Source organism: Tamandua tetradactyla, chromosome 13 (assembly GCF_023851605.1).
Source record: "Tamandua tetradactyla isolate mTamTet1 chromosome 13, mTamTet1.pri, whole genome shotgun sequence".
NCBI lineage: Eukaryota > Metazoa > Chordata > Mammalia > Pilosa > Myrmecophagidae > Tamandua > Tamandua tetradactyla.
Window position 1 is genome coordinate 59,015,463 of NC_135339.1, and position 15,958 is coordinate 59,031,420.

Genomic DNA, 15,958 nt, shown 5'->3' on the forward strand with positions numbered 1-15,958 from the left:
GCCACACCTTAACTGAAGTAATATCATCAAAAGGTCCTGTTTACAAGAGTTCATACCCACAGGAATGGATTAAGTTTAAGAACATGTTTTTCTAGGCTCCAAACTAACACAACATACAATAGTTTATTGTAGCCTCTTTTAATCTTTTTATTTCTATGGGGCTGGTAGTAATGTATCCCCTTTTATTTCTGATTTTAGTTATTTGCATCCTCTCTCTTTTGTTCTTTGTCAGTCTAAGTAAATGTTTTGTTAAGTTTATTGATCTTTTCAAAGAACCAACTTTTAGTTTCATTGATTCTCTCTATAGTTTACTATTTTCTATTTCACTTATCTCGGTTCAATCTTTTTTTTTCCCCCGTTCAATCTTTACTATTTCTTTTCCTCAGTCACTTTGGTTTTAGATTGCTTTTATTTTTCTAGCTCCTCCAGGTGTGAGGGTAAGCTACCAATTTGATATCTTTCTTTTTTTTTAATATAAGCATTTAGAGCTATCAATTTTCCTCTGAACATGCCTTTATTTATTTTTTATTTTATTTTATTTTATTTTATTTTATTTTTTTATTAATTAAAAAAAGAATTAACAAAACAATTAGAAATCATTCCAATCTACATGTACAATCAGTAATTCTTAATAACATCACATAGTTGCATATTCATCATTTCTTAGTACATTTGCATCAATTTAGAAAAAGAAATAAAAAGACAACAGAATAAGAATTAAAACAATAATAGAAAGAAAAAAAAACAAAAAAAACAAAAACAAAAAACCTATACCTCACATGCAGCTTCATTCAGTGTTTTAATATAATTGCATTACAATTGGGTAGTATTGTGCTGTCCATTTCTGAGTTTTTATATCCAGTCCCGTTGTACAGTCTGTATCCCTTCATCTCCAATTATCCCTTCTCTTTTTTTTTTTTTTTAATTAACGGAAAAAAAGAAATTAACCCAACATTTAGAGATCATACCATTCTACACATGCAATCATTAATTCTTAACATCATCACATAGATGCATGATCATCATTTCTTAGTACATTTGCATTGGTTTAGAAGAACTAGCAACATAACCGAAAAAGATATAGAATGTTAATATAGAGAAAAAAATAAAAGTAATAATAGTAAAATCAAAACAAAACAAAACAAAAACCTATAGCTCAGATGCAGCTTCATTCAGTGTTTTAACATGATTACTTTACAATTAGGTATTATTGTGCTGTCCATTTTTGAGTTTTTGTATCTAGTCCTGTTGCACAGTCTGTATCCCTTCAGCTTCAATTACCCATTGTCTTACCCTGTTTCTAACTCCTGCTGAACTCTGTTACCAATGACATATTTCAAGTTTATTCTCGAATGTCCGTTCACATCAGTGGGACCATACAGTATTTGTCCTTTAGTTTTTGGCTGGATTCACTCAGCATAATATTCTCTAGGTCCATCCATGTTATTACATGGTTCATAAGTTTATCTTGTCTTAAAGCTGAATCCATTCTGCCATTCTATGTCTTTTGATTGGGAAATTCAGTCCATTAACTTTTAGTGTTATTACTGTTTGGATAATATTTTCCTCTACCATTTTGGCTTTTGTATTATATATATCATATCTGATTTTCCTTCTTTCTACACTTTACTCCATACCTCTCTCTTCTGTCTTTTCGTATCTGACTCTAGTGCTCCCTTTAGTATTTCTTGCAGAGCTGGTCTCTTGGTCACAAATTCTCTCAGTGACTTTTTGTCTATAAATGTTTTAATTTCTCCTTCATTTTTGAAGGACAATTTTGCTGGATATAGGAGTCTTGGTTGGCAGTTTTTCTCTTTTAGTGATTTAAATATATCATCCCACTGTCTTCTAGCTTCCATGGTTTCTGCTGAGAAATCTACACATAGTCTTATTGGGTTTCCCTTGTATGTGACAGATTGTTTTTCTCTTGCTGCTTTCAAGATCCTCTCTTTCTCTTTGACCTCTGACATTCTAACTAGTAAATGTCTTGGAGAACGCCTATTTGGGTCTATTCTCTTTGGGGTGCGCTGCACTTCTTGGATCTGTATATTTAGGTCTTTCATAAGAGTTGGGAAATTTTCAGTGATAATTTCTTTCATTAGTTTTTCTCCTCCTTTTCCCTTCTCTTCTCCTTCTGGGACACCCACAACACGTATATTTGTGCGCTTCATATTGTCATTCAGTTCCCTGATTCCCTGCTCAAGTTTTTCCATTCTTTTCCCTATAGTTTCTGTTTCTTTTTGGAATTCAGTTGTTCCATCCTCCAGTTCACTAATTGTAGCTTCTGTCTCTTTAGATCTACCATTGTAGGTATCCACTGTTTTTTCCATTTTTTCTTCTTTGTCCTTCACTCCCACAAGTTCTGTGATTTGTTTTTTCAGATTTTCTATTTCTTCTTTTTGTTCAGCCCATATCTTCTTCATGTCCTCCCTCAATTTATTGATTTGGTTTTTGAAGAGTTTTTCCATTTCTGTTCGTATATTCAGCATTAGTTGTCTCAGCTCCTGTATCTCATTTGAACTATTGGTTTGTTCCTTTGATTGGGCCATATCTTCAATTTTCCGAGCGTCATCCATTATTTTCTGCTGGTGTCTGGGCATTTGATCAGATCTCCCTGGGTGTGGGACCCAGCTGGTTGAAAGGTTTTTCTGTGGAATCTCTGGGCTCTGTTTTTCTTTTCCTGCCCAGTAGGTGGCGCTCGTGGCGGTCGTTTGTCTGCGGGGCAGTCGGCCGGGAAACCGCGCGTGGAGGCGGGGGTCGCTGGCCGTGGCTTGGGGGAGTGCCGGTCCAAATTGCCCAGCTGGCCCGAGACGCCAAGCGTGACGGGAGGGCCCCGCTATCCAATGTTCCCAGTCAGACCGGGGAGCCACGTGCGTGGAGGGGACCCCAGACGCCAGCCACCCCAGCCGGGAAAACGTGCACCCCTCGGGTATCTCACAGCAGTGGATTCTCCCTACCCGTTCAGCCGTTCCAGAATGGGGTACGCTGTCTTTTTTGGTCTCTGTCGTGACTCCGGGAGCTGTTTTGTATTGTTTCTGTTTCTTTAGTTGCTTTTCTGGAGGAGCAACTAAGACCCGCGCGTCTTACTAAGCCGCCATCTTCTCCGGAATGAGCATGCCTTTATTGCTTGCCACAGTTTTGGTATGTTTTGTTTTCATTTTCATTAGTTTCAAGACATTTCTTATTTTCCCTTGGGATTTCTTCTTTGACTCATACATTGTTTATGATTGTATACTTTTATTTCTGCATATTTATGAATTTCCAGCTCTCCTTCTGTTATTGATTTTCAGCTTCATTCCATTGTGGTTGGAGAAGATGCTTTGTATGATTTCAGTCTTTTAAAATGTATTGAGGCTTGTTTTGTGACCTAATGTGGATTATTCTAGAGGGTGATCCATGCGCACTTGAGAATAAAATCTACTCTGCTTCTGTTGGGAGAAGGTTGTAGGTCTGTTGGGTTTAGTTGGTTTACAGTATTATTTACGTCATCTGTTTCTATCCATTATTGAAAGTGATATATTGATGTCTTCCACTGTTAATGTAGAATTGTCTATTTCTCCCTTCACCTCTGTCAATATTTACTTCATGTATCTTGAGACTAGCATATATATTTATAATTATTATATCTTTTTGATGAAGTGATCTTTTATCAATATATAGTATCTTTTTTTGTTCCTTGTAACTGTTTCTTACTTAGACTGTATTTTACCTGATAGTATAGCTACCTCGGCTCTCTTTTGGTTACTGTTTGCATGGATTATTTTTTTCCCAATCTTTCACTTTCAACCTACGTATGTCTGAATTTAAGGTGAGTCTCTTGTAAGCAACATATAATTGTATCATCCTTTTTTTTTTTTAAATACATTTTGCCAATCTCTGCTTTTTGACTAGAGAGTTTAATCTACATACATTTAAAATAACTGTTGATAATGCAGAAATTTCTTTGGCCACTTTGCCATTTGGTTTTATACATCTTTTTTGTCCCTCAATTCTTCCATTGCTCCTACTCATTTATCTACTTGATTTTTTATAGTGAACCATGTAAAATCTCTTGTTTCCTTCTGTGAATACTTTTCAGATATTTTCTTTGTGTTTACTATGGGGTTTAAATTTAACATCCTAAATCTATAACAATCTTGTTTGATTTTATGCCAACTTAAATTCAATAGCATATACAACCTCTGATTTTTTTTTACAATCTTTTTTTAGCTTTTTCATTATATAATATAACATATATACAAAGCAAAGAAAGAAAAAAGCGATAGTTTTCAAAACACTCTTCAACAAGTAGTTATAGGACAGATCCCAGAGTTTGTCATGGGTTACCTTACCGTCATCTCAGATTTTTCCTTTTAGCTGCTCCAGAGTATAGGAGGCTAGAAGCAATAATTTTTTTTTTTATCATCATAACTGACTTTTTTTTTCTTTTTTGTGAGAAATAACATATATACAAAAAAGCAAGAAATTTCAAAGCACAGCACAACAATTAGTTTTAGAATAGATTTCAGAGTTTGGTATGGGTTACAATTCCACAATTTTAGATTTTTACTTCTAGCTGTCTAAGATACTGGAGCTTAAAGAAATATCAATATAATGATCAGCAATCATATTCGTTTATTAAATCCTACCTTCTCTGTGTAACTCCACCATCAACTTTGATCTTTCTATCCCACTCTTTAGGGGTATTTTGGGCTATGGCCATTCTAACTTTTTCATGTTGGAAGGGGCTGTCAATAATACAGGGGAGGGAGAAGGAACTAGTTGATGTTCTGGAGAGGCTGGGCCCTTTAGATTTCAGGACTTATCAGCTCCAGGGGCCCATCTGGAGACAACCTCTGATTTTATAATCTTCTGTCTCCCCACCTTTATGTTGTTCTTATCATAAATTACATCTTTCTTCATTGTGTATCCAAGGACCAGAGATTTAACATTATTTCTATTCTTTTTTATTTATTTTTAATTGTGAAATATAACATATATATATATTAGAAAGCAACAAATTTCCACATATATTTTCTTTTTGTGTGAGTGCATGGTCCAGGAACTGAACCTGGTTCTCTCACAAGGAAGGTGAGCATTCTACCACTGAACCTCCAAGTACATTTTAATAAATAGTTATAGAACAGATTTTAAAGTTTGGTATGAGTTACAGTTCCACGATTTTTCGCTTTTTCTTCTAGCTGCTCCAAGACACTGGAGAACAACAATATCAATATAATGATTCAGCAGTCATACTCATTTGTTAAGTCCTATCTTTTCTGTTATACTCCTCCTCTTCTTTAAATTACATATATACATAAAAGCATTAAATTTCAAAGTACATCACAATAATTAGCTGTAGAACAGATTCTAGAGTTTGGTATGGGTTACAATTCCACAATTTTAGGTTTTTACTTCTAGCTGCTTTAAGGTACTAGAGGCTAAAAAAATATCAGCATAATGATTCAGCAATCATACTCATTTGTTAAACCTGACCTTCTCTGAATAACTCCACCATCACCTTTGATCTTTCTCCCACCTTTAGGAATATTTGGGCTATGCCCATTTTAACTTTTTCATGTTGGAAGGGGCTTTTGATCATATGGGATAGGGGGATGGAACTTGTTGATGTTCTGGAGAGGTTGGCCCCTCTGCATTTTGGGATTTATCTGATCTGGGGACCCATATGGAGGTTGTGGGTTTTGGAAAGTTACCTTAGTGCATGAACCTTTGTAGAATCTTATATAATGCCATAGGCATTCTTTAGGATTGGCAGGAATGGTTTTGGTCCAGATTACGAATGAGAGCTGTATAGCTTAATGTAATGCCTGGATACACCTCAGAGTATATTAAGCAGATAATCAAAAAGTATAGGCAAAGTCCCTTGAGGGATGGGAGAAAAATTATGGAACTAATAAACTTTACCACCGAGGAAACCCCTGATACTGTGTCAAACATAGGGACACCCAAATCAGTAGGACAGCCCTTGATCGTGAAGTTGCTCTTGTGAAGCATAAGTATGTAGCAGAGAAGCTTAGCCTCCCTATAGGTATGCCTAAGAGTTACTTCTGGAGGACCTCTTTTGTTGCTCAGATGTGGCCCCACTCTCTCTAATCCCATCTCTGCAAGTGAAATCATTTCCTTCCCCACTACATGAGATATGACATCCGGAGGTGAAGGTCTTCCTTGTGGTGTGAGAATGACTCCCAGGGATGAGTCTGGCCCTGGCACCATGGGATCAACAATGCCATTCTGTCCAAAAGGGGGAAAAAGAAGTGTAACAAAGTATTAGTGACTGAGAGAGTTTAAATAGGGTCAAGAGGTGACTCTGGAAATCACTCTTATGCAAGCTTCATTGCTACCTACCATAGCTTGCCAAACCCCAAGGAAAACAATTCCAACCAGTCCTAAAGAACACCTAGGGTGATATATAAGGTTCTACAAAGGTTCCACACACTAGGGTAACTTTCCAGAAACCTACAACCTCCATATGGGTCCCCAGACCAGATAAGCCCTGAAATGCAGAGGGGCCAACCTCTCCAGAACATCACTAGTTCCACCCCTGCTACCCCATATGATCAGCAGCCCCTTCCAACATGAAAAAGTTAGAATGGGCATAGCCCAAATATCCTAAAAGTGGGAGAAAGATCAAAGGTGACAGTGGAGTTATACAGAGAAGATAGGGTTTAACAAATGAGGTTGAGTGCTGAATCATGATATTGATATTTCTTTTAGTCTCCATTATGTTAGAGCACTTCACTTGTCTCCACACAGCAGTTGCAGACCGCATTCCTCTGATAAACTTTTAACCCAGCATCCACCCTCTGGCAATTGCATTCCTGTGATAAATCCCCTCGCTCCGTGGCTGCCAGAACTCCAGCAGTTACAACCCCGCTCAACTAAAACAACCTTTAAATTTTAAACCCCACCAATGAAGGGCCTACAACTTCCCACCTGACCCTCCACTTTTAACTCATTCAATGAAAACCCCCCAATTTCCCGCATCCGCCAACACCCCCCCACCCCCGCCCCGCCATAGCCCCTCCAGTCTAAAGGTTCTTCCCTTTTCCTCCCGAGACAGGCTGAAATCTGACTTCAGACCCCCACCATGCTTTGCCTGTGACTAGTTTGCCTCTGAGCCTATGCGAACCTAACAGAAATGTTGATGGGTTTGATAAAGTTTGTGTACAAAATAACCTGAGGCTGATGTATTTTAGAATGGCCTTAAATTTTTTTAAACCACTCTTCCAACTTTTAAAATAGTAATTAGTTTTTTCTGGATTTTTTTTTTTCCCTCTTTTTGGGTTACTCCCATTGGTGGTATAATTTATTCACATTGTCTCTCCCATTAGAATGAGAATATTTTGAGGAAAGAATCCCAAGTTTATTCCTCTTACTATTCCCAAAAAGACATAATAAATATTTAGTAATGGTAATTTGGTGGAATGAATATATATTGATTCATATTTTTAGCTGCTATAACAAATATACCCACCATATCAGTAGTTAAAAATAGTAAGAATCAGTTGGGCCATGGTGGCTCAGCAGGCAGAGTTCTCACCTGCCTTGCCGGAGACCCGGGCTCGATTCCCGGTGCCTGCACATGAAAAAAAAATAAAAATAATCTATTTGATTCCCACATGCATATCTAGTTCTTCCTCATATAACTGTCCGATGTGGGCTTTTGTGGTCAGTGGGAGACTTTCCTTTGTGATTCAGGGACTCATGCTCCTCCTACCTTGTGGCTTGCTACCCCTCTGAATTGAGCTCATATACAGGTCTTGAAGTGACATTCATTACTTCCATTCAATTTCCTTTGAGGAGTGACAGAATTCCCCATATGCTGTGGGAAACTGGAAAATGTAGTTCCTGCTGGGCAACTCCTGTCCAGCAACAACTCTTTCCCATGGAAGGGAGGAATGAGACTTTTTTGGTGGACAGTTAACTATCTCTCTCACAGGAGGCCACGCAGTTTTTATTGCTGAGGTATTCATTGCCTTACTCTATGAGCCTCTTTTTGTTTTTTGGCACCAGTGTTTGATGAATGGTTGTTTTCATGGCTGCCAAGAGCTGTTGAGTAAGAATGTAACTGCAGACATTCATTTCCTTGCTGTGTTTGCCCAAAAATTCACCATCTCCCAGCTGGAAAGCTCATTACTCATGAGTACTTCTTTTCTAAGTACAAGAACATAAAGATGTATCTATTGAATGCTTTTCAGGCAACAACAGTAAGCTATTAACCCAAGAATATACAGCAGTCTAACATTAAGTCTAAATATTAGAGAAAATCCAAATACTAAAGAGAATATGAAAATACAAACCAGTGAGATATCTCATTCATTCATCATTCATTCATTTTTATTGAGGTGTAATTCACCTAACATAAAATTTTCCATGACATAAAGTTCCCCATTTTAAAGTGTACAAGTCAATGCTTTTTAGTATATGTGTAAGATTGTGCAGCCATCACTACTATTTAATTCCAGGACATTTCCATCATCCTTAAAAAAAACCTCCAGACCTGTTAGCAGTGACTCCCAATTCCTCTTCCCCCTTGCCCCTTCAGCCACTAGTCTCTAAGGATTTGCTTATTCTGGATGTTTCATATAAATGGAATCATATGATATGTGGCCTTTTGTGTTTGGCTTCTTTCACTTAATATTTTCAGGGTTCTTCTATGTTGTAGCATGTAGTGTCATTCCTTTTTAATAGCTGAACCCATTATATGAATACACCACAATTTGTTTATCTATCACACATTTTTTAAAGAAGGTTTTACTGAGTATCTAATCTTCTAGGACACAGGGACTTCCAGGCTGTTTTAGCCTTGGTCTCCCTCCTCTCAGGAACTGAGGGCACAATGAGGGAATCAGGTATGTCCAAGAAAAAGATGAAAACAGAATGAAATATGGAATTTCTGTTTTGGGTGATGGGAAAGTTTTGACAATGGATCATGGAGACACAATTTTGCATGTGTAATTAGCATCACTGAATTGTTTATTTGAAAAGGGAAATTTTAGGCTATGTGTAAGTTATCTCATGAAACTACATAATACCACGTGTGCCAGTTTGAAACTGCTGTGTACCCCAGAAAAGCCATGTTCTTGAATCTTGGCTCAAGATTGTTGGGTGGGATCTTCTCGACTAGCTTATTTCCATGGAGATGCGTCTCGCCCATTCAAGTTGGGTCTTTATTTGCCTACTGGAGTCCTTTAAGAGGGAACTATTTTGGAAAAAACTTCAGAGCTGATAGAGCCAACACGAGACCCAGATGTTTGGAGATGCAAAAAGAAAATGTCCCTGGGGGAGCGGTTTGAAACCAGAAGCCAAAGGACCAGCAGACGCCAGCCACACACCTTCTTAGTGGACAGAGGCAATCCAGACCCATTGGCCTTTCTTGAGTCAAGGTATCTTTCTCTGGATGCCTTAGTTTGGACAATTTTTATGGCTTTAGAACTGCAAATTTATAACTTAAATAAATGCCCTTTAAAAAAGCCATTCCATTTCTGGTCTATTGCATTCCAGCAGCTTTAGCAAATCAATATACCATGTGAACAGTGCTCAAAAGTTAATAACATAATTATAATAATTATGTTTCATGAATTATATCAAAGATACCACACTAATGTAAAATGTTAATAACAGGGAAAACTGTGTGAGAGGGATATATGTACTTTCTGCACGATGTTTCTGTAAACCTACAATGACTCTAATAAAAAATGCATACAAAACAAAACAAAAGACAAGCAAACGAAACCAAACCCTGTAGAGAATAGCTGTTTAACAGTCATCTGGACTGAATTCTCTGTGCTCACAGAGGAGGAAGTGAAGGATTATTTGGGGAAGGCTTCACAAAGGACCTGATATTCCAGCTGGATGTTAAAAAGGTGAGTGGGAGGTGGCCACGTGGAGGGGGAAAGGCCTGCTAAGGCGAAGGAGTCGTGCAGAGTCACCAGCTTCCAAGATGGCTCCTAGGATGACCCCCGTTAGCTTCACTTTGGAGTCCATACTCCAGTTAGTCCATACGCTTTGATAAACCTCCCCTGTGCTGAATAGGCAGACTTATTGTGGATATGGTGGGGTGTGTTCTCCAAAGATATACCATATAAGACATTTTAGCTTCCTGTCTTGTTTCTTCTGGGGCGAGTCAGCTGTCATGTCTTGAGGAACTCGAACGAACCTCTCATGAGTTCCAAGGAACTGAAACCTTCTCCCAACAGCCAGCATCACCTTGCCAGCCATCCGAGAAAGCCAACCTTCCCGCTCTGTCAGACCTTCAGATGACTGCAGCCCTGGCCAACATCTAACTGCAACTCATGAAATCCCTGAGCCAGAACCACCGGGCCTGCTCCCTCTCCATGTCCTGACCAAAACACCCCAAACAAAAACAGTGTGAGGTGGTTTTGAATTAACTTGTTGCACAGCAACAGGTTTACTAAGTACAGCCAGATGCATGAAAAGACCTGGCATATTGTGGGAAGGATGAGAAATTCAGTGAAGCTGGTCACAACCAGAACTAGAAGCCTAAAAAGATGCTTTTGAAGGTTCTCTGTAAGAGTAGGCAAGGGTGCCATCTGGTGGGTGAAAGCATTCTTAGACAGTCCTTTCTTTCCTTCCACTCCCCATTTATTGGAAGGTTCTACCCAGCATTTCCTCTTAGTATTTCCTCAAGAGCCACAGTGAGATTTATGAATCAATTACATGGGCTATAAATATGCTTTCTTATATATATATATACACACACACAAAGGCTAATCCTGGAAAAATTTCAAGTTAAGGTAGTAATGATCCTCTTTTATCATTTTTTTTTAACTCCCTTAGTCTCTTCAACCTATCTACCCTCAAGGGGAAAAGGGTGGTGGCACCGCGATTTGAAGCAAGGAGTGAAGACTCAGAATACTGGAATGGAAGTGGGGAAGAAGGAACTAGAAAAAGTCGATTTAAAAAATCAGAATTGGACTCTAAAAGTAGAGTCCAGCTGGTCAGTGTCGAATAACCAGGGGAAGCCCTTGTTCAATGATGTTGGCCATGACAGTTGTACCTTTCTGGCCTTAGAACCTTCTCATATCCCCTAATGTCCCTCCCAAATTATGGCTAGGTGTGAGTAATAAACTTCAATTCTGTAGCCACCAGTAGAGAGAATCAATACTAGTACTATCCACAGCCACCGGAGGCCGGGGTCCTGGCAGACCCAGTGAGGAGGAAATGCAAAGAAACTGAAATTCCTTTTGGAATAAATTGCTAATGAATTACTAAGAGAATTTCAGGTAGTTAGGACATTAGAGAAAAATATTTTCTTGAAGGGTAAGGCCTTTTTAGCTCAAATGCCACATTGTCTAGAAAACTTTTCCCAACCCCTCTCGTAGATTAAATATGTCCCTTCTTTTCCTCGTTCCATTATCATAGGGTTCACTGCTTTCTGTTATGTCTGAGTCAAATCAGTGTCTCCTACTGGACTCAGAGTCCCAGGAGGGCAGAATTTGCACCTTGTTCATCCTTGCCGATTTCAAAGTCATTATTTTAAGAAACGGGCATCGTGCTGGATCTCGTCAAAAAGGATATGTGGATTTTGTCCTGCTCGTACCCAGAAGGGAGACCAGATATGTGCATGTCGAGTTGGAACAGAAGGAGGAAATCGACATGCATACATTCATTCAGCATTTATAGGGTGCCTACTTTGTGCTAGAAAAGGGGCACTCAGAAGTTAACCTCAGTTCCCTCAGTGCAGAGAGGGACGAATGACTTTGCAAATGCCACGTGCTGGAGAGGGGCCAGCATACAGAACCAAACAAGGACACCGCATCCAGATCCTAGCTGCCGATGGAGGAGTAGTCAGAGAAGGCTGACGGGAAGGCGTGACATGTGAGCAGAGTTTTGGAGGAAAAATTAGACTTGGCCAAATGAAGAATGATGGGAGGCAGTGATCTGTAAAAAAGCACAGAGATGGGAGAAGGTGTGACACCAATGGGGAACTTCTAGGAGTTGAAAAGTCCAGGCCTGTGGATTTTATCCTGAGGGCCATGGAGTGTCATTGAAAACTTTCCGGCATGAGAGTGGTCAAAATAGGATACAGAGAGGATGGGAGCTGTTTCTTCCCCTGTAATTCAAACCCGGGTGGGCAAAGGGACTGGAGGAGCGGGGCCTTTGCAGGCTATTTGCCTGAGGAACCAAGGAAACCTCTGGGAAGAGACTCATCATAAAGGAGGAGAGGCAGAGTCCAGCAGACGAGCTAAGCCCAGCCACTGAGTCGAGCCCATTCCCCTAAGGGGATTTCTGAATATACCTCAGTGGTGTGTGTGTGTGTGTGTGTGTGTGTGTGTGTGTGTGTGTGTGTCTAATTTGTTCATATTCTGGCCCTTCACAGATTCCTGTCTGATTTGGAAGAGTGCCCCCCATTCTGGGCTTTGAGTAAAAATAAAAAGTAATAATTGCCAACAATTTCTGAACACCTATAATATAGCAGGAATTTTATAACCCTTAGCTTATTTAATTCTCACGGCAGCCCTATGAGGCTGCTACTATTATTATCCCCATTTTATGGTTGGTAAAACCAACCAAGCAAGTCACTTGAGGAGAAGCCCTCTTACTTACTCATGTTGAGACTGGGACTGGCACACTAGAGTTAATTGAAAAAGTAGAATAAAGCAGGGAGCTATGAATATAATAGTCACATACCTTAGGCATTTCCTTTTTTAATTTTGAGATAATTATAATTTTGTCATTTCAAGAACGTTATATAAATGGAATCAAACAGCATGTAATCTTTGGAGGTTGGCTTTTTTCATTCAGCACAATTCATTTGAGATCCATACAAGTTGTTGTGTAAATGAACAGTTTGCTCCTTTTTATTGACAAGTAGCATTCCATGGTACGGACATACCACTGTTTATTTAACTATTCATCCATTGGAGGGCATTGAGGTTGTTTCCAGTTTTTGGTTATGAAATTAAACTGCTCTGAAGATTCATGTACAGATTTTTGCATGGGCATAACTTTTCATTTTCTGGGATAAATGCCCAAGAGTGTGATTTCTGGTTTCTGTGGTAAGTGCATGTTTTGTTTTGTGAGAACCACAATCCTCTTTTCGAGAGCAGCTGTACCATTTTACATTCCCACAATGACATTTGAGTGATCCAATGTTTCTGCTTCCTTCTCAGCATTTGGTATTGTCACAATTTACCATGCTGGTAATTACATTTTAGCCATGCTGGTAGGTGATATCTCATTATGGTTTTAATTCAACAGACTAGTGAAGTTGAATTCACCATTGTTTATGCTCATCAGTAAAATGTCTGTTCATGTCTTTTGCCCATTTTCGGATTGGATTCTTTTTTTCTACTGAAGTGTTGAATGTTAACTAAAACATAAATCTCTACTCTGATCTACTGATCTTTTGTTGTAGGCCTTGGCCTCTTTTTTTTTTAATATTGTTTTAGATTTTATTTTTTACTTTATATACATATTCTCTGTTATTTTATAATGTGAAAAACTGCCTAGAATTTTTGTCTCTTTACTTATTTCTTTTTTATTTATTTAATTATTATTTTTTTAACATATGATCATTCCGTTCTACATATGTAATCAGTAATTCACAATATCATCACATAGTTGCATATTCATCATCATGATCATTTCATAGAACATTTCAAGGCCTCTTTTTTACGCATGGATCTGCTGATTGGAATTTCTTGAGGGTCCTCTTGCACAAATCACATGCAAACTGCCTTGTCTAAGATTTCCTGTTTTTGTGTTACAAAGCAAAGCAATCTGAGGGCAGAATCTGTTCAAAATTTCAGAATTTTTCTCCCAGGCTTTTACACTGGTCTGATGCTCACCTAATTCAATGGAATTTTTAAAATTACCAACTTAGCTTTATTCCCTTTTTAAAGCATTCTAATTATTTTCATTGAGACAACAATTCTTTTTATTTTTGTACCTACTTCTCAATGCTTTACATAGTGCGGAGCTATATTACTGTGGTAGATAGTGTGTAAAGATGGCGGGCATCAAGTCCTTCCCTCTTTATATGTAATAATTTGTACAATTGGTTCAAAATTATAACAATAGGTATATGTGTCAGATACATCACAATTGCTTCTCAAAGTATGAAATGCCAGGGGTGGGAACAGAAACCTGAGCATGCTAGAAAGCTGCTTAGTAGCTTTGAGTACACACTGCCCAGTATGTTATGGGAAGTAGCCAATGTATTTGCAGAAAGAATGTACAGAGTTAAGAGTTACTTGCATGGTGGGTGGTTATGGGAGTTTCTACTGTACCTTGTAAGGGTCACAGTTAAGATTTCAACCCAGGCCTGTCTAACTCCTAAACACTGTGCATGCTGTCTCTAAAATAACTTTCTCTAAAATCTCAGCAAGTCCATGAGGCATAGGGCAGCACTGGTTTTGTCCTAGGTGACAAGATGTAACAAAAAAAAGGACATAAGGGTAGTGGCGTCTTTCCTCCTTTGTCACTACAAGCTGCTTGGCTTCAGAGCCCTGACAACATAGCTTCTGACAGTTCTCTGGGACTCAGGAGCCCTAGCAGCAGGGGTGGTTCGAGTTGCAGGGTCCTGGCAGTAGGATGCAGTTTCATCCAGTCTCCTCTTTGGAGCCTGGAGCAGGAAAAAGAGCAAATCGAGGCTGAACTCCCACCCTCCTCCAATGAGACATGCTGCAGAAACAATCTGTTGAGGAAGCCTGACATCCTGGACAGAGATGGGGAAACAACCAAGGAAGCTCATTACACTAAATGTCACCCTAATTTTATGCTATACCTCCACTCCTCCAGGACAGGTATGACTTGGGAAAGCATGAGACATGGGCTCAGAAAATCATTTGGCATCAATATTAGGAATGAATAGGTAAGGGGAAGGAGCAGAGTCCAGGTGAGAAATGATGGTGGCTTGGACTTGGGAGGTGGCAATAGGGATGAAAGGATTTAGTGATGGGCTGGAAAGGAGTTTAGAGAGAGGGAAGAGTCAGGGCTGATGCTAAGGTTTCTGACTTGGCCAGGTAATAGAGGGATTATTAACTGATATGAGGACCCTGCGAGGAATAGCTGTAGGCATGGCAGATGATGATTTCTGAGTTTCCACGTGGAGTTTGAGGCATCTGTGGGATATGTAGGTGGAGAGGACCAGAAGAAAGTTGGATAGCTAGAGTTCTGAGTTGGAAATACTCATTCACTTATTCATGCAACACTTTAAAAAATATATTTTTATTATCAAACCTTAACAAACAAACATACAAACTTTTTTTATGTACTAACATTCTATACACGGTATACAATCAGCAGCTCACAATATCATCACATAGTTGTGTATTTATCACCATGATTATCTTTTTGAACATTTGCATCTCTCCATCAAAAGAAATAAAAAAGAAAAAAAAACCCTCATACACATACCCTAACCCCTCCCTCTCATTGACCACTAGTATTTCAATCTACTCAATTTATTTTCTTTGTTCTCCCTATTACTTGTTTATTTTTATCCATATTTTTCACTCATATGTCCATACCCTAGGTAAAAGGAACATTAGACACAAGGTTTTCATAATCACACAGTCACACTGTAAAAGCTGTATCATTATACTATCATAGTCAAGAAACTTGGCTACTGGTACACAGCTCTACAGTTTCAGATTCTTCCCTCCAGCCACTCCAATACACCATAAACTAAAAAGGGGATATCTATATAATGCACAAGAATAACCTCCAGGATAACCTCTCTCTATTTGAAATCTCTCAGCCACAGACACTTTATTTTGTCTCATTCTCTTTTCTCCCTCTTGGTTGAGAAGGTTTTCTCAATCCCTTGATGCTGAGTCCCAGCACATTCTAGGATTTCTGTCCCACGTTGCCAGGGAGGTATACACCTCAGGGAATCACGAAGAAAGGGGGAGGGCAGTGAATTTGTTTGCCATGTCAGCTGAGAGAGAGAGAGAGAGAGAGAGAGGCCACATCTGAGCAACAAAAGAGG